This window comes from Lithobates pipiens, unplaced genomic scaffold (assembly GCF_037356315.1).
Source record: "Lithobates pipiens isolate NorthernLeopardFrog02 unplaced genomic scaffold, aLitPip1_a1.2 Scaffold_30, whole genome shotgun sequence".
In the NCBI taxonomy this organism is placed as follows: Eukaryota; Metazoa; Chordata; class Amphibia; order Anura; family Ranidae; genus Lithobates; species Lithobates pipiens.
The window spans coordinates 185,403,989-185,420,268 of NW_027507791.1; the positions used below are offsets into that span (position 1 = coordinate 185,403,989).

Below are 16,280 nucleotides of genomic sequence, written 5' to 3' on the forward strand. Positions count from 1 at the left end.
AATGGAAAAAAGCCTACGGCACCTGGTATTCCCAGGCGGTCTCCCATCCAGGTACTAACCAGGCCCGACCCTGCTTAGCATCCGAGATCAGACGAGATCGAGTGCATTCAGGGTGATGTGGCCGTAGGCGATCTTGAACCCTACTTACAACTCTCTTGACAAAAGCCAAGGTGGTCACCTCGGGCAATCGAGAGGAAAAATACAGCAGGTCGCCAAAGCCAACAACATAATGGAAAAAAGCCTACGGCACCTAGTATTCCCAGGCGGTCTCCCATCCAGGTACTAACCAGGCCCGACCCTGCTTAGCATCCGAGATCAGACGAGATCGAGCGCATTCAGGGTGATGTGGCCGTAGGCGATCTTGCACCCTACTTACAACTCTCTTGACAAAAGCCAAGGTGGTCACCTCGGGCAATCGAGAGGAAAAATACAGCAGGTCGCCAAAGCCAACAACATAATGGAAAAAAGCCTACGGCACCTAGTATTCCCAGGCGGTCTCCCATCCAGGTACTAACCAGGCCCGACCCTGCTTAGCATCCGAGATCAGACGAGATCGAGCGCATTCAGGGTGATGTGGCCGTAGGCGTTCTTGCACCCTACTTACAACTCTCTTGACAAAAGCCAAGGTGGTCACCTCGGGCAATCGAGAGGAAAAATACAGCAGGTCGCCAAAGCCAACAACATGATGGAAAAAAGCCTACGGCACCCGGTATTCTCAGGCGGTCTCCCATCCAGGTCCTACCCTGCTTAGCATCCGAGATCAGACGAGATCGAGCGCATTCAGGGTGATGTGGCCATAGGCGATCTTGCACCCTACTTACAACTATCTTGACAAAAGCCAAGGTGGTCACCTGGCGCAATCGAGAGGAAAAATACAGCATATCGCCAAAGCCAACAACATAATGGAGAAAAGCCTACGGCACCTGGTATTCGCAGGCGGTCTCCCATCCAGGTACTAACCAGGCCCGACCCTGCTTAGCATCCGAGATCAGACGAGATCGAGCGCATTCAGGGTGATGTGGCCGTAGGCGATCTTGCACCCTACTTACAACTCTCTTGACAAAAGCCAAGGTGGTCACCTCGGGCAATCGAGAGGAAAAATACAGCAGGTCGCCAAAGCCAACAACATAATGGAAAAAAGCCTACGGCACCTGGTATTCCCAGGCAGTCTCCCATCCAGGTACTAACCAGGCCCGACCCTGCTTAGCATCCGAGATCAGACGAGATCGAGCGCATTCAGGGTGATGTGGCCATAGGCGATCTTGCACCCTACTTACAACTCTCTTGACAAAAGCCAAGGTGGTCACCTCGGGTAATCGAGAGGAAAAATACAGCAGGTCGCCAAAGCCAATAACATAATGTAAAAAAGCCTACGGCACCTGGTATTCCCAGGGGGTCTCCCATCCAGGTACTAAACAGGCCCGACCCTGCTTAGCATCCGAGATCAGACGAGATCGAGTGCATTCAGGGTGATGTGGCCGTAGGCGATCCTGCACCTTACTTAAAACTCTCTTGACAAAAGCCAAGGTGGTCACCTCGGGCAATCGAGAGGAAAAGTACAGCAGGTCGCCAAAGCCAACAACATAATGGAAAAAAGCCTACGGCACCTGGTATTCTCAGGCGGTGTCCCATCCAGGTACTAACCAGGCTCCAACGCTGCTTAGCATCCAAGATCAGACGAGATCGAGCGCATTCAGGGTGATGTGGCCGTAGGCGATCTTGCAGCCTACTTACAACTCTCTTGACAAAAGCCAAGGTGGTCACCTCGGGCAATCGAGAGGAAAAATACAGCAGGTCGCAAAAGCCAACAACATATTGGAAAAAAGCCTACGGCACCTGGTATTCCCAGGCGGTCTCCCATCAAGGTACTAACCAGGCCCGACTCTGCTTAGCATCCGAGATCAGACGAGATCGAGCGCATTCAGGGTGATGTGGCCGTAGGCGATCTTGCACCCTACTTACAACTCTCTTGACAAAAGCCAAGGTGGTCACCTCGGGCAATCGAGAGGAAAAATACAGCAGGTCGCCAAAGCCAACAACATAATGGAAAAAAGCCTATGGCACCTGGTATTCCCAGGCGGTCTCCCATCCAGGTACTAACCAGGCCCGACCCTGCTTAGCATCCGAGATCAGACGAGATCGAGCGCATTCAGAGTGATGTGGCCGTAGGCGATCTTGCACCCTACTTACAACTCTCTTGACAAAAGCCAAGGTGGTCACCTCGGGCAATCGAGAGGAAAAATACAGCAGGTCGCCAAAGCCAACAACATAATGGAAAAAAGCCTACAGCACCTGGTATTCCCAGACGTTCTCCCATCCAGGTACTAACCAGGCCCGACCCTGCTTAGCATCCGAGATCAGACGAGATTGAGCGCATTCAGGGTGATGTGGCCGTAGGCTATCTTGCACCCTACTTACAACGCTCTTGACAAAAGCCAAGGTGGTCACCTCGGGCAATCGAGAGGAAAAATACAGCAGGTCGCCAAAGCCAACAACATAATGGAAAAAAGCCTACGTCACCTGGTATTCCCAGACGGTCTCCCATCCAGGTACTAACCAGGCCCGACCCTGCTTCGCATCCGAGATCACACGAGATCGAGCGCATTCAGGGTGATGTGGCCGTAGGCGATCTTGCACCCTACTTACAACTCTCTTGACAAAAGCCAAGGTGGTCACCTCGGGCAATCGAGAGGAAAAATACAGCAGGTCGCCAAAGCCAACAACATAATGGAAAAAAGCCTATGGCACGTGGTATTCCCAGGCGGTCTCCCATCCAGGTACAAACCAGGCCCGACCCTGCTTAGCATCCGAGATCAGACGAGATCGAGCGCATTCAGAGTAATGTGGCCGGAGGCGATCTTGCACCCTACTTACAACTCTCTTGACAAAAGCCAAGGTGGTCACCTCGGGCAATCGAGAGGAAAAATACAGCAGGTCGCCAAAGCCAACAACATAATGGAAAAAAGCCTACAGCACCTGGTATTCCCAGACGGTCTCCCATCCAGGTACTAACCAGGCCCGACCCTGCTTAGCATCCGAGATCAGACGAGATTGAGCGCATTCAGGGTGATGTGGCCGTAGGCTATCTTGCACCCTACTTACAACGCTCTTGACAAAAGCCAAGGTGGTCACCTCGGGCAATCGAGAGGAAAAATACAGCAGGTCGCCAAAGCCAACAACATAATGGAAAAAAGCCTACGTCACCTGGTATTCCCAGACGGTCTCCCATCCAGGTACTAACCAGGCCCGACCCTGCTTCGCATCCGAGATCACACGAGATCGAGCGCATTCAGGGTGATGTGGCCGTAGGCGATCTTGCACCCTTCTTACAACTCTCTTGACAAAAGCCAAGGTGGTCACCTCGGGCAATCGAGAGGAAAAATACAGCAAGTCGCCAAAGCCAACAACATAATGGAAAAAAGCCTACGGCACCTGGTATTCCCAGGCGGTCTCCCATCCAGATACTAACCATGCCCGACCCTGCTTAGCATCCGAGATCAGACGAGATCGAGCGCATTCAGGGTGATGTGGCCGTAGGCGATCTTGCACCCTACTTACAACTCTCTTGACAAAAGCCAAGGTGGTCACCTCGGGCAATCGAGAGGAAAAATACAGCAGGTCGCCAAAGCCAACAACATAATGGAAAAAAGCCTACGGCACCTGGTATTCCCAGGCGGTCTCCCATCCAGGTACTAACCAGGCCCGACCCTGCTTAGCATCCGAGATCAGACGAGATCGAGCGCATTCAGGGTAATGTGGCCATAGGCGATCTTGCACCCTACTTACAACTCTCTTGACAAAAGCCAAGGTGGTCACCTCGGGTAATCGAGAGGAAAAATACAGCAGGTCGCCAAAGCCAATAACATAATGTAAAAAAGCCTACGGCACCTGGTATTCCCAGGCGGTCTCCCATCCAGGTACTAAACAGGCCCGACCCTGCTTAGCATCCGAGATCAGACGAGATCGAGTGCATTCAGGGTGATGTGGCCGTAGGCGATCCTGCACCTTACTTAAAACTCTCTTGACAAAAGCCAAGGTGGTCACCTCGGGCAATCGAGAGGAAAAGTACAGCAGGTCGCCAAAGCCAACAACATAATGGAAAAAAGCCTACGGCACCTGGTATTCTCAGGCGGTGTCCCATCCAGGTACTAACCAGGCTCCAACGCTGCTTAGCATCCAAGATCAGACGAGATCGAGCGCATTCAGGGTGATGTGGCCGTAGGCGATCTTGCAGCCTACTTACAACTCTCTTGACAAAAGCCAAGGTGGTCACCTCGGGCAATCGAGAGGAAAAATACAGCAGGTCGCAAAAGCCAACAACATATTGGAAAAAAGCCTACGGCACCTGGTATTCCCAGGCGGTCTCCCATCAAGGTACTAACCAGGCCCGACTCTGCTTAGCATCCGAGATCAGACGAGATCGAGCGCATTCAGGGTGATGTGGCCGTAGGCGATCTTGCACCCTACTTACAACTCTCTTGACAAAAGCCAAGGTGGTCACCTCGGGCAATCGAGAGGAAAAATACAGCAGGTCGCCAAAGCCAACAACATAATGGAAAAAAGCCTATGGCACCTGGTATTCCCAGGCGGTCTCCCATCCAGGTACTAACCAGGCCCGACCCTGCTTAGCATCCGAGATCAGACGAGATCGAGCGCATTCAGAGTGATGTGGCCGTAGGCGATCTTGCACCCTACTTACAACTCTCTTGACAAAAGCCAAGGTGGTCACCTCGGGCAATCGAGAGGAAAAATACAGCAGGTTGCCAAAGCCAACAACATAATGGAAAAAAGCCTACGGCACCTGGTATTCCCAGACGGTCTCCCATCCAGGTACTAACCAGGCCCGACCCTGCTTAGCATCCGAGATCAGATGAGATTGAGCGCATTCAGGGTGATGTGGCCGTAGGCTATCTTGCACCCTACTTACAACGCTCTTGACAAAAGCCAAGGTGGTCACCTCGGGCAATCGAGAGGAAAAATACAGCAGGTCGCCAAAGCCAACAACATAATGGAAAAAAGCCTACGTCACCTGGTATTCCCAGACGGTCTCCCATCCAGGTACTAACCAGGCCCGACCCTGCTTCGCATCCGAGATCACACGAGATCGAGCGCATTCAGGGTGATGTGGCTGTAGGCGATCTTGCACACTTCTTACAACTCTCTTGACAAAAGCCAAGGTGGTCACCTCGGGCAATCGAGAGGAAAAATACAGCAAGTCGCCAAAGCCAACAACATAATGGAAAAAAGCCTACGGCACCCGGTATTCCCAGGCGGTCTCCCATCCAGATACTAACCATGCCCGACCCTGCTTAGCATCCGAGATCAGACGAGATCGAGCGCATTCAGGGTGATGTGGCCGTAGGCGATCTCGCACCCTACTTACAACTCTCTTGACAAAAGCCAAGGTGGTCACTATAAGGGGATACCTATTGAAATTACTAGTCAAAATCTAGTACCAATATGCTTAGGCTTGCATTTCAATAGGTTCAGAATTACAAGCATACTGGCGTACGTGACAAACTATATAGATAGCGTGACTAGATGACAGATATCTGTATGTCTCTCCAGAGGGTCTATGCAAGATATTGATATCTCAGGAAAACATCTGCCTGTGTTTTCTTCTCTGTACATTGTTGAGAGGCACAAAGCTAGATAAGGACTGGTTACGCAAGAATATGGTCAGTCAGCAGATGCTGAAAGGGCAAAATAACTGTCAGAAGATTGTATTAACCTTTGACTTTCATTTCAGGAAAGAACTAATGTCATGAGTTAAGAAATTGTTGATGTGTAAATCACCCGATTGGCCCCTCACAGGGCAGGGCTTTGTAGAGTACCACATAAAAGACGGTCCACTCTCCCATTAAACCTTGTAATCAGTTACCACGTACTCAGGAGTGTATGTGTATTGGTTATCCGCCGGCGATTGGGACCTCCATTGAGCCACTCCAGCCTAGGCTATCCAGGGGTTATCTAGAAGACGAACACCTTACAGTTTTTGGTACCAGAAGTGGGGTGTGTTTGCACAGGTAAGTCATTTACACCTTTACCTCTTTTTATGGTAATTGGCGTTTATGCTTGACCTGTCCAAACAACCATTATAAGAAATTTAATTGTATATATATATATAAACTGTGCCTTCGCAACGGACTAGGCTGGTCCCTTGGGGGGTGAAAAGGGTTCGCAGGTACTGAGGAGTCTGACTAGGTTGGTCCGACTATAAACTAAGAGAGATATTCATGATTATATTCTAACACGGGAGGTATCATATACGCCCGTGACATAAGGATTGGCTAAATGGACGCCCACTTGAGAACTTTTAAAGTGCACTATAAATAATGAAATGCATCATGATGTGATTACTTGATAATGTACATGTAAAGTTTTAAAGCTGAAATATTAAACCATAAAAATATGTCTGTTTCTCTTTAGGTGCAAGCGTAAGTATATAGAGTATTAACGTTGTATAAGATATAATTATATAGAGTGGATATCTGTTTGAATAAACCCAACTGTTGTTAAATTAATACAGAGTATGAAGAACCAGATTGTAGTGAGGTAGCACCCGCCTGTTCACGCTGCACGCTAGGTTTACTTTTTCTTAGCATTTATGAAAGGTAGATTCTTTTGACCACTAGACCTACAGGCTTCTCTTGCAGACTTGGTGTAAGAGGGGTATATCCCGCCACCAGGAAAGGTACCCTTCATCGTATATTAAGGGTAAATCTTCACAGTTTTATATAAGTCCATCTGCCCCAAAAGATCAGGGATCCTACTCCCAGACCAGAGACCGGATTATTGAACAAACCGGGTGTTATCACCTGTGTCCTACCACTAGACACACACTGCCCAGACTACTAGATGGGGAATTCTGCAGCAACCCAAGCCATGGCCACCCCATCACCCTATGAATTTGTCAGTAATATGATCCCTGGCCCCCAGGTAGAACCATTTTGGACACAAGTCCGAGAAAGGTGTCAGCAATTGGGGATACATGACCCAGGGCCATATGGTCCTTGTACTGAGGAAGACTGTCAGGAAGTAAGTAAAATATGCCAAATCCACAAAAATTCGTACCCTCCAGGGAAGTGGGAAAATATTCAATATATAAAAGATTGTTACCATGCATGGGATAAATGTCTATGCAAATATAAAAAGAAGCATATTAATAAAACTACAAAGCTTACTCCAAATATAGGACCCAGTACTATGGCTGAAGCCCCTGCACCCCCTTCACCTTCACCTCCCCCGCCTCAATGTCCACCCCCACCTTATGTTATGGTAAAAAACAAAGATGGGACGCCAGGTCCATACCTTCAACTATATCCTTCACTGGATCCTGTAGTCCTAGCCGCCATAGCACACACCACAGCAACACCACAACAAGTGGCCCAATGGGAACAAGTAAGTAGGGGCAGAGAGGAAGAGGGGAGACAGGAGGAAGTTACAGGACAAGAAGAAGTGGGTAGTCCCGAAAAGCAGGAATTAGAGGCAAAGATAAAAGAGTTTGAAGAGAGGAAAAAGGAGGAAGAAGAGAAAATAGGGAAAAGGAGAACTGAGTTAGAAACACTTATGGAAGAACTAAAACAAAAAGAAATAGCCCTCAATGAGGCAGAAAAGGTAGAAGTGGATAGGAAAATAGTGTTAGAAATGTATCAGAAAGACTTGGAAGAAAGGAAGAAGGAATTCCAGGAGGGAAGAGAGAGAGAGGAACAAAGGATGGAGGACCTAAAAAAGGAACTAGAAAAGTTAAGAAGGCAATTAGGGAAGAAGGAGGAAATGTTAAAAGAAGCGCAGGATAGGATTATAGCGCTGCCCCCCACCACTACAAGAAGCCATACAAAAGAGACACCTATTCCCAAAACTGAGGAGTCAGGTCCAATTAGTAAAAAAGGGACATTATCCATAGAAGAGGAAACTGAGAAAGAAGCAGTAGGGGCTTCATTCAAAGCACCTTTGATGACCATAGGGGACACCGAGGTGCATATACCATTACCTTTGGGTACACTCTCCAAAATAAAAGAACTATGTCCCAATCCCAAGAAGTATCCACGAGATGCAGGTACCTTTCTGGCAAAATATAGTGCAAGCACAGGGCTTGACAAGGATGACATAAAAGGTATTCTTAGCATTGTAGACCCAGACAGCCCAGAAGAAGCCCCTGTAGACGACCTATGGGCAACCCATATCCAGACCAATAAGGATTGGATATCCTTTTGGAAAGGCATGGGAGGTCATTGGTCCAAATTATACAAAGGATCATCTGCACTCCAAGAACTGATCCTAGCCAAGCAGGGACCTAAAGAGAAATTCTATGATTACTGTACCAGAGTATACTCCCTATGGAAAGCTGTAGATAGGGCCACACCACAATTATTTACTACTACCATCATGTCGGGAGGCGATCCCAAAGTGACGCAATTGCTCAAATTCACAAACCCCAAATGGGCGGAGCAAGTACCAGATGAATTTATGAAGGATGCTAGGTCCAGAGAGACTTCAGGAGTCTTTGAACAAAAAGGGGGAATTTTCCCCTCCTTGACACAAACACAAACCCTAGTCACATCTGAAACCTCATCCTCACCACCGCACCTCATGACCATGCAGCCCTACCCACCTGACCAAGGATGTTTCAATTGTGGGGAACGGGGACTTTGGAAATCACAGTGCCCATATAGACAGAGGGCGAGCTATCCAAGGGGCAGGGGAAGGGGGTACAACGCTGCTAATCGCCCCCCCCCTCACACTACAAGGTACCCCCAATACCCGCCACCTCCCCAAACACCATCTCAAAACCATGCGCTTGCACAGCCACCCTACACCCCAACCTCTAACAGACCTCCCCCTCGAATCCCCATGCAGTGGCCGTCTACCCGACAAACATACCCCCAATAGGGATGCCTAGAGTATGTCCCTTCCCTCAGTCTGGTGTGCCACAACCTATCATGGAAGAGTCTACCACAAGTTATATTACGCATAGACAACCACATAGTGTGTTTCCTGCTTGATTCAGGTGCCACTTTTAGCTCATTAAATGATGAGAGGTATGACACACCACTGTGTACTGAGGGACACTCTATTGGAATAAATGGGACATCGGTTACTCATTCCGTCACCCCGCCTTTACCAGTCTCTACCCCGGATGGACTAGAGCTATGTATGCAGAGTTTCGCTATCCTGACTTCCTGTCCAGTGTCCCTAATGGGCAGAGATTTACTATCCCAGTTGAACATTACCATTAAGTTTGACAAAGACGGCTCCCTCACTGCGAGTTATGACACACCACTGTGTACTGAGGGACACTCTATTGGAATAAATGGGACATCGGTTACTCATTCCGTCACCCCGCCTTTACCAGTCTCTACCCCGGATGGACTAGAGCTATGTATGCAGAGTTTCGCTATCCTGACTTCCTGTCCAGTGTCCCTAATGGGCAGAGATTTACTATCCCAGTTGAACATTACCATTAAGTTTGACAAAGACGGCTCCCTCACTGCGAGTTCCCCTCTTTGTGACTTACACAGCCCAAAAAGACATGCACACAGGAGTTTCTTTCTAATGATACCTTCCTCCCTTGACCATCACACAATTTGGGCAGAAAACAAAGGTAGTGTGGGCTTTATTAATTGCACACCATATGCACCACAAATGCGATCAGATGCAGGGATACAATATCAAAAACAGTATCCCCTACCCCCAGAGAAAGTCAAAGGCATCTCCCCTCAAATTAATGATTACATATCAAAAGGTATCCTGAAACCAATCATCAGTCCCTGGAACACGCCCATTTACCCCGTAAAAAAGGCCAGTGGGGAGTGGAGACTTGTACAAGACCTAAGGGCAGTTAACAAACAAGTGATTCCGCTTCCACCCCTAGTCTCAGACATCACTTTTATCTTCTCATGTATACCGGCACATTCTCTATGCTACACAGTGATTGATTTAGCAAATGCCTTCTTTAGCATTCCCATTGCGGAAGAGGCCCAGCCTATGTTTGCCTTCTCCTGGACGGAGGGCCAGTTGACGGGTCAGTTAACCTGGACACGCCTGCCTCAGGGGTATGTTGATAGTCCTGCTGCCTTCTCTATGGTACTCAATGAGACTGTCAAATCTTGGACGCCTGAGCAAGGGTCGGTGCTAATACAGTATGTGGACGACTTGCTCTTGTGCAGTCGCACTGCTGAAGATTGTGCGGTCGATTCCACATCTCTGTTGAACCATCTAGCCCACATCGGGCATTTAGCATCCAGAAAGAAGATACAGTGGTGTATGCCACAAATGGAATACTTGGGGTGCATACTAAAAAGGGGGACAAGGATGGTCTCCCCCAAACGCGCCGCAGCCCTACAAGCTCTGAGCCCCCCAAAAGACAAGGCAGCCCTGCTCTCATTCTTGGGCGCTGTGGTATATTGCCGCCAGTGGATCCCCGACTGTTCTCATTATGATGGCATACTAAGAGAGGCCACCGCCTCAACAGCCCCTAGGCAGGTCGATTGGACAGAGGAACGGCTTAAGGCCTTCCAGGCCCTATTGAACAGTTTGTCATGTGCACCCGCCCTGGGGTTGGTAGACTATGGTAAAGCTTTTCAACTATACTGTGTAGTCTCGGGGACCTCTTTTGCCGCGGTTTTGACACAACAGCATGGAACAGGCTACCGCCCTGTCTCCTACCTATCTAAAAAACTCCCCCTTCAGGTTCAAGGCATGCCATCATGCCTTCAGAATTTAGCCGCCTGTGCTATGGCCGTACAAGATGCCAACAAGATGGTCTTGGGACACCCGATGACGCTTTACACCACACATTCTGTCACCCACCTCATACAGAACATGAACACCCAACACATGACCTCACAAAGACTCAGTGGATATGAGATTTCCCTCATGAACACAGACAATCTGTCTCTCAAATATGTTCCCGCCAACAACCCTGCCGTCCGTCTCTTGCACTCCATGTTACACCTACCACGAGACCCAGACCAGTTTCATGACTGTATAACACGAGTGGAGTCTATCACATCACCAAGACCAGACCTCACCGACGTACCGATTACCAATGCAGACGATGTTTTTTTGTGGACGGTAGTTGCTCCCGTCCCTCCGATTCCACCTTCCAAACAGGATATGCAATAGTCCAGTTGCCAAACAAGGTATTAGAAGCCAAACCACTGCCCCCCTCTTCGGCTCAGGTGGCTGAACTAGAAGCCCTCACCAGGGCCTGCATTTTATTTACAGATAAGAAGGTGAACATTTACACAGACAGTAGATATGCATTTGGGGTGGTGCATGACTTCGGAGTAATATGGGCTAAAAGAGGTTTTAAAACAGCGGATAATAAACCTATTTCCAATGCTACCCAGATTCAGGCACTTCTTCGGGCTATTTTGCTCCCAAAAGAGGTGGCAATAATTAAAGTAAAAGCACATTCTTCAGATAATAGCAGACTTTCCAAGGGAAATGCCTTAGCTGACCGAGAAGCGAAAAAGGCAGCCCAGTCCTCCACCCAGGAGCCCACCCCCACGTCCATGTACTTTAAGGATCATTTCACCTGTCCTAACTTTAAATCTGTAGTGGCACAAATGCAATCATTAGCCACTGAGGAAGATGTCTTGTATTGGGTGAAGGCTGGCTTGACCAAAGACCCAGAGGGTCTGTGGTCAAAAGAGGGGAAAATATTGGGAATACCTGAGGCAAGCAGTATTCTAATTCTCTCCTACCTTCATGGTCCAGGACACATGTACACCAAATCTTTCTGCACAAACGCCTTGAACAAACAAGTCAAACTCCTGACCACAAGTTGCCTTACCTGTGCTCAAAACAATGTGCAGGGCAAACGGCATGGCCTACATGGTCATCTACCCCCACCAATAGGTCCCCTTACAGATTTACAAGTAGACTTCACACACATGCCAAAACAAAAGGGGAACCTAAAATTCCTGTGCGTTGTCGTCGATAAATTTTCAGGCTGGGTTGAAGCCACTCCCTGTGCAGGTGAGACAGCCAATATAGCAGCAAAATGCTTGCTGAATAACTGGATTTGTAGGTTTGGCATACCAACATCTATTTGGTCAGATAGGGGACCTGCATTCAGCTCCTCCGTTACCCAGGCTGTGGCTAAATTGTTAGGGCTGCAATGGAAACTACACATCCCCTATCACCCTCAAAGCGCAGGGGTAGTGGAAAGAATGAATAGAAATATAAAGGATAAATTGAAAAAGGCCACAGGGGGCACAATGAAGGGATGGCTTGATCACCTCCCTTCTGTGCTATTCCAGATTAGGACGGCACCCCACGCCAGAACGAAACTTTCACCTTTTGAAATTTTGATGGGAGTCCCCGCAAACATAGAATTACCCCCATTAGACCAAGACACTGATATTGACATTTATTCCCAACAGGAAATGTACGTGAAAAACCTGGTAAGTATGCTTCATGAAACGAACGAACAAGTTTCTGTCACCTTCTCTCCTCTCTCCACAGAGCCAACACACCGCTTCATCCCAGGAGATCAAGTGCTAGTCAAGCAACTGGCCCACAAAAAGAGGATCGGACCAATCTACTCTGGACCTTGGAAGGTTGAAAAGGTGTCCAGAACTGCGGTCCTGACTGACCAAGGAAACACCTGGATCCATGCCAGCAGGCTGAAAAAGTGCCCACCGCTTCCCACAACCCCCGACCCCCCACCTATTGAAGGAGAACCCGACCCACCCGAACAGCTACCGGAACTGCAAGAGATTCAGGAAGGCATTGGACAATTAACCCTTGAAACCCTACACGATAGCGAGGAAGAAGGACAAGCATAAGAACTTGTAGAAATTTTTTTACCTTCAGTGTCAGGGAAGGCTGTATGCCTTTGGGGTAGTCTGGTACTACTTGTATTCCTGCCCACATGGTTTATAGCCAACTGTATATATCATCCAAAAGACTTAGGTCTATTAAAAGGGATATGTGGACCACCTAAGATGAATAATACCCCCGGCCAAAGACATAGTAGAAGTATTATACCCGTTAATGAGTCACCCAAGGGACTGACTGACAAGATGTTACTACTAAAATTCAAATATAGCTATGCTCAAAAATCCGGTTTTGAGAAATGCTGGATCTGCAGCAAGCTACATCCCAGTACAGCTAGAATCCCTCTCATGGCAGTCCCCTTGAATTTTACCCCCCTCCTTAATGGAACACCCCCTATCGTCCTAACGAATGTTACTAGGACCCTTTCAAATAAAACCCTCACTTTCCAAATTATAGGTAGAAGCCACTTCCCAGACTGGTGTTTCCAACTGGGAAACACCACAGATGGAGCCGAGGTTTGCAAACAAGCAAAACTGAACATTTCAATGACATCGCTTAACAGTCCTTCTTTCTTCCATACTTCAGATCCCACCCTAAATGCCACCTTTTTAGACTTTCTTAGCTCCAGTACTAAGTCTACAATACACCAATTAATGTCAATTCTGATGCTCTCTGGCCTTTCTGATACTCTTAGGAACGTGTTCCATAAACGGCCCCTAGCTCTAGGAAATACCACATATATATGCTGCGGCAAACTCTGTCACCCCTGGATCCCAACCAAACCCCAGGGGTGGTGTTACCTTGCAGCCCTGGTTCCTATCATGGGGGTATTAGGGGATAACAAGGGAAGTCACCTCCTTGAAGCTAGCATGCATCCTAGATATCCCCTTAGACACCGTAATAAACGAGAATTGTTTTTAGAAAAAGATATGGCCTGGGCATGGTTCCCTTCCTGGACAGGGTGGGGAATTGACCTAATGAAAAGATTAAATAATTACACTGGCATAATTGATGAGATTCTGGAGAAGAATTCTGATGACATAACCAAACTAAATCTAGAAACTAGGGCAATTAGGAAGCAACTAGAACTACATGAGTTGGCTATAGAAAGTATGAGTGCAGCCCTTACTGGCCTCTGTGAGACTACTGAGGATTATGAGTGCTGTACCTGGATTCATAATACCAGCATCGAAGTCCCAGACTACTATGACGTTATTGCCCAACACAGGGAAGAGGTAAATAAACTACAGAAAGAGGCAAGAAACAGAAAAAACTGGGATCCATTCTCGAGCAGCTTTAGTTTTGGGGGATTAATATCTTGGCTCCGAAATACTGCCATGACAATTGCCACTGTGATTCTCTTCATTCTATTTTTATATGCCTGTTATAAGATAATCAAATGTTTATGTAAAAAGGGAAACACGGCCGCTCCGGAGGATCTGAAACTCACTTCCATTGTTAAAGATCCAACGGTATGGTATAAAAACCAAGAGCACGAGGGTTCGGAGTATGAAGCCTGTGCTATTAAATTAGAAAAGGAATGATCATTATGTAAATCACAGAATGATCAAAGGGAGGATTATAAGGGGATACCTATTGAAATTACTAGTCAAAATCTAGTACCAATATGCTTAGGCTTGCATTTCAATAGGTTCAGAATTACAAGCATACTGGCGTACGTGACAAACTATATAGATAGCGTGACTAGATGACAGATATCTGTATGTCTCTCCAGAGGGTCTATGCAAGATATTGATATCTCAGGAAAACATCTGCCTGTGTTTTCTTCTCTGTACATTGTTGAGAGGCACAAAGCTAGATAAGGACTGGTTACGCAAGAATATGGTCAGTCAGCAGATGCTGAAAGGGCAAAATAACTGTCAGAAGATTGTATTAACCTTTGACTTTCATTTCAGGAAAGAACTAATGTCATGAGTTAAGAAATTGTTGATGTATGTGTAAATCACCCGATTGGCCCCTCACAGGGCAGGGCTTTGTAGAGTACCACATAAAAGACGGTCCACTCTCCCATTAAACCTTGTAATCAGTTACCACGTACTCAGGAGTGTATGTGTATTGGTTATCCGCCGGCGATTGGGACCTCCATTGAGCCACTCCAGCCTAGGCTATCCAGGGGAATCTAGAAGACGAACACCTTACAGTCACCTCGGGCAATCGAGAGGAAAAATACAGCAAGTCGCCAAAGCCAACAACATAATGAAAAAAAGCCTACGGCACCTGGTATTCCCAGGCGGTCTCCCATCCAGATACTAACCAGGCCCGACGCTGCTTAGCATCCGAGATCAGATGAGATCAAGCACATTCAGGGTGATGTGGCCGTAGGCGATCTTGCTCCCTACTTACAAAGCTCTTGATAAAAGCCAAGGTGGTCAACTCGGGCAACCGAGAGGAAAAGGACAGCAGGTAGCCAAAGCCAACAACATAATGGAAAAAAGCCTACGGCACCTGGTATTCCCAGGCGGTCTCCCAACCAGGTACTAACCTGGCCCGACCCTGCTTAGCATCCGAGATCAGACGAGATCGAGCGCATTCAGGGTGATGTGGCCATAGGCAATCTTGCACCCTACTTACAACTCTCTTGACAAAAGCCATGGTGGTCACCTCGGGCAATCGAGAGGAAAAATACAGCAGGTCGCCAAAGCCAACAACATAATGGAAAAAAGCCTACGGCACCTGGTATTTCCAGGTGGTCTCCCATCCAGGTACTAACCAGGCCCGACCCTGCTTAGCATCCGAGATCAGACGAGATCGAGCGCATTCAGGGTGATGTGGCCTTAGGCGATCTTGCACCCTACTTACAACTCTCTTGACAAAAGCCAAGGTGGTCACCTCGGGCAATCGAGAGGAAAAATACAGCTGGTCGCCAAAGCCAACAACATAATGGAAAAAAGCCTACGGCACCTGGTATTCCCAGGCGGTCTCCCATCCAGGTTCTAAGCAGGCCCGACCCTGCTTAGCATCCGAGATCAGACGAGATCGAGCGCATTCAGGGTGATGTGGCCGTAGGCGATCTTGCACCCTACTTACAACTCTCTTGACAAAAGCCAAGGTGGTCACCTCGAGCAATCGAAAGGAAAAATACAGTAGGTCGCCAAAGCCAACAACATAATGGAAAAAATCCTACGGCACCTGTAATTCCCAGGAGGTCTCCCATCCAGGTACTAACCAGGCCCGACCCTGCTTAGCATCCGAGATCAGACGAGATCGAGCGCATTCAGGGTGATGTGGCCGTAGGTGATCTTGCACCCTTCTTACAACTCTCTTGACAAAAGCCAAGGTGGTCACCTCGGGCTATGGAGAGGAAAAATACAGCAGGTCGCCAAAGCCAACAACATAATGGAAAAAAGCCTACGGCACCTGGTATTCCCAGGCGGTCTCCCATCTAGGTACTAACCAGGCCCGACCCTGCTTAGCATCCGAGATCAGAAGAGATCAAGCGCATTCAGGGTGATGTGGCCGTAGGCGATCTT

General features: G+C 48.0%; 20 non-coding genes and 9 pseudogenes across 20 annotated transcripts; all 29 read right to left on the reverse strand.

Moving 5' to 3' along the window:
- Positions 1-10: 10 nt before the first annotated feature.
- Positions 11-129, reverse strand: LOC143952648 (5S ribosomal RNA). The gene has a single exon (XR_013267805.1). It is a non-coding gene; the product is annotated as a 5S ribosomal RNA (ribosomal RNA).
- A 109-nt stretch (positions 130-238) lies between these two features.
- Positions 239-357, reverse strand: LOC143950556 (5S ribosomal RNA). The gene has a single exon (XR_013265912.1). It is a non-coding gene; the product is annotated as a 5S ribosomal RNA (ribosomal RNA).
- A 109-nt stretch (positions 358-466) lies between these two features.
- Positions 467-585, reverse strand: LOC143950557 (5S ribosomal RNA). Its single transcript, XR_013265913.1, has one exon. It is a non-coding gene; the product is annotated as a 5S ribosomal RNA (ribosomal RNA).
- Positions 586-911: 326 nt separating this feature from the next.
- Positions 912-1,030, reverse strand: LOC143951083 (5S ribosomal RNA). The gene has a single exon (XR_013266388.1). It is a non-coding gene; the product is annotated as a 5S ribosomal RNA (ribosomal RNA).
- Positions 1,031-1,139: 109 nt separating this feature from the next.
- Positions 1,140-1,258, reverse strand: LOC143951630 (5S ribosomal RNA). The gene has a single exon (XR_013266884.1). It is a non-coding gene; the product is annotated as a 5S ribosomal RNA (ribosomal RNA).
- Positions 1,259-1,367: 109 nt separating this feature from the next.
- Positions 1,368-1,486, reverse strand: LOC143944096 (5S ribosomal RNA). Its single transcript, XR_013264996.1, has one exon. It is a non-coding gene; the product is annotated as a 5S ribosomal RNA (ribosomal RNA).
- Positions 1,487-1,595: 109 nt separating this feature from the next.
- On the reverse strand, positions 1,596-1,715 carry LOC143946663 (5S ribosomal RNA; annotated as a pseudogene).
- A 109-nt stretch (positions 1,716-1,824) lies between these two features.
- Positions 1,825-1,943, reverse strand: LOC143951633 (5S ribosomal RNA). The gene has a single exon (XR_013266887.1). It is a non-coding gene; the product is annotated as a 5S ribosomal RNA (ribosomal RNA).
- A 109-nt stretch (positions 1,944-2,052) lies between these two features.
- On the reverse strand, positions 2,053-2,171 carry LOC143952287 (5S ribosomal RNA). Its single transcript, XR_013267479.1, has one exon. It is a non-coding gene; the product is annotated as a 5S ribosomal RNA (ribosomal RNA).
- Positions 2,172-2,280: 109 nt separating this feature from the next.
- On the reverse strand, positions 2,281-2,399 carry LOC143945053 (5S ribosomal RNA; annotated as a pseudogene).
- Positions 2,400-2,508: 109 nt separating this feature from the next.
- LOC143943703 (5S ribosomal RNA) lies at positions 2,509-2,627 on the reverse strand (annotated as a pseudogene).
- Positions 2,628-2,736: 109 nt separating this feature from the next.
- LOC143948106 (5S ribosomal RNA) lies at positions 2,737-2,855 on the reverse strand (annotated as a pseudogene).
- A 109-nt stretch (positions 2,856-2,964) lies between these two features.
- On the reverse strand, positions 2,965-3,083 carry LOC143953227 (5S ribosomal RNA). The gene has a single exon (XR_013268329.1). It is a non-coding gene; the product is annotated as a 5S ribosomal RNA (ribosomal RNA).
- A 109-nt stretch (positions 3,084-3,192) lies between these two features.
- LOC143943704 (5S ribosomal RNA) lies at positions 3,193-3,311 on the reverse strand (annotated as a pseudogene).
- Positions 3,312-3,420: 109 nt separating this feature from the next.
- LOC143953833 (5S ribosomal RNA) lies at positions 3,421-3,539 on the reverse strand. The gene has a single exon (XR_013268879.1). It is a non-coding gene; the product is annotated as a 5S ribosomal RNA (ribosomal RNA).
- Positions 3,540-3,648: 109 nt separating this feature from the next.
- Positions 3,649-3,767, reverse strand: LOC143951249 (5S ribosomal RNA). Its single transcript, XR_013266539.1, has one exon. It is a non-coding gene; the product is annotated as a 5S ribosomal RNA (ribosomal RNA).
- Positions 3,768-3,876: 109 nt separating this feature from the next.
- Positions 3,877-3,995, reverse strand: LOC143944057 (5S ribosomal RNA). The gene has a single exon (XR_013264992.1). It is a non-coding gene; the product is annotated as a 5S ribosomal RNA (ribosomal RNA).
- A 109-nt stretch (positions 3,996-4,104) lies between these two features.
- LOC143946664 (5S ribosomal RNA) lies at positions 4,105-4,224 on the reverse strand (annotated as a pseudogene).
- A 109-nt stretch (positions 4,225-4,333) lies between these two features.
- Positions 4,334-4,452, reverse strand: LOC143951635 (5S ribosomal RNA). The gene has a single exon (XR_013266889.1). It is a non-coding gene; the product is annotated as a 5S ribosomal RNA (ribosomal RNA).
- Positions 4,453-4,561: 109 nt separating this feature from the next.
- LOC143952288 (5S ribosomal RNA) lies at positions 4,562-4,680 on the reverse strand. The gene has a single exon (XR_013267480.1). It is a non-coding gene; the product is annotated as a 5S ribosomal RNA (ribosomal RNA).
- A 109-nt stretch (positions 4,681-4,789) lies between these two features.
- Positions 4,790-4,908, reverse strand: LOC143951944 (5S ribosomal RNA). Its single transcript, XR_013267169.1, has one exon. It is a non-coding gene; the product is annotated as a 5S ribosomal RNA (ribosomal RNA).
- Positions 4,909-5,017: 109 nt separating this feature from the next.
- Positions 5,018-5,136, reverse strand: LOC143945876 (5S ribosomal RNA; annotated as a pseudogene).
- A 109-nt stretch (positions 5,137-5,245) lies between these two features.
- LOC143954504 (5S ribosomal RNA) lies at positions 5,246-5,364 on the reverse strand. The gene has a single exon (XR_013269490.1). It is a non-coding gene; the product is annotated as a 5S ribosomal RNA (ribosomal RNA).
- Positions 5,365-15,015: 9,651 nt separating this feature from the next.
- Positions 15,016-15,134, reverse strand: LOC143944203 (5S ribosomal RNA; annotated as a pseudogene).
- Positions 15,135-15,243: 109 nt separating this feature from the next.
- Positions 15,244-15,362, reverse strand: LOC143950306 (5S ribosomal RNA). The gene has a single exon (XR_013265720.1). It is a non-coding gene; the product is annotated as a 5S ribosomal RNA (ribosomal RNA).
- A 109-nt stretch (positions 15,363-15,471) lies between these two features.
- On the reverse strand, positions 15,472-15,590 carry LOC143954520 (5S ribosomal RNA). Its single transcript, XR_013269504.1, has one exon. It is a non-coding gene; the product is annotated as a 5S ribosomal RNA (ribosomal RNA).
- A 109-nt stretch (positions 15,591-15,699) lies between these two features.
- Positions 15,700-15,818, reverse strand: LOC143943964 (5S ribosomal RNA; annotated as a pseudogene).
- A 109-nt stretch (positions 15,819-15,927) lies between these two features.
- Positions 15,928-16,046, reverse strand: LOC143952341 (5S ribosomal RNA). The gene has a single exon (XR_013267527.1). It is a non-coding gene; the product is annotated as a 5S ribosomal RNA (ribosomal RNA).
- A 109-nt stretch (positions 16,047-16,155) lies between these two features.
- LOC143951950 (5S ribosomal RNA) lies at positions 16,156-16,274 on the reverse strand. Its single transcript, XR_013267174.1, has one exon. It is a non-coding gene; the product is annotated as a 5S ribosomal RNA (ribosomal RNA).
- Positions 16,275-16,280: the final 6 nt, after the last annotated feature.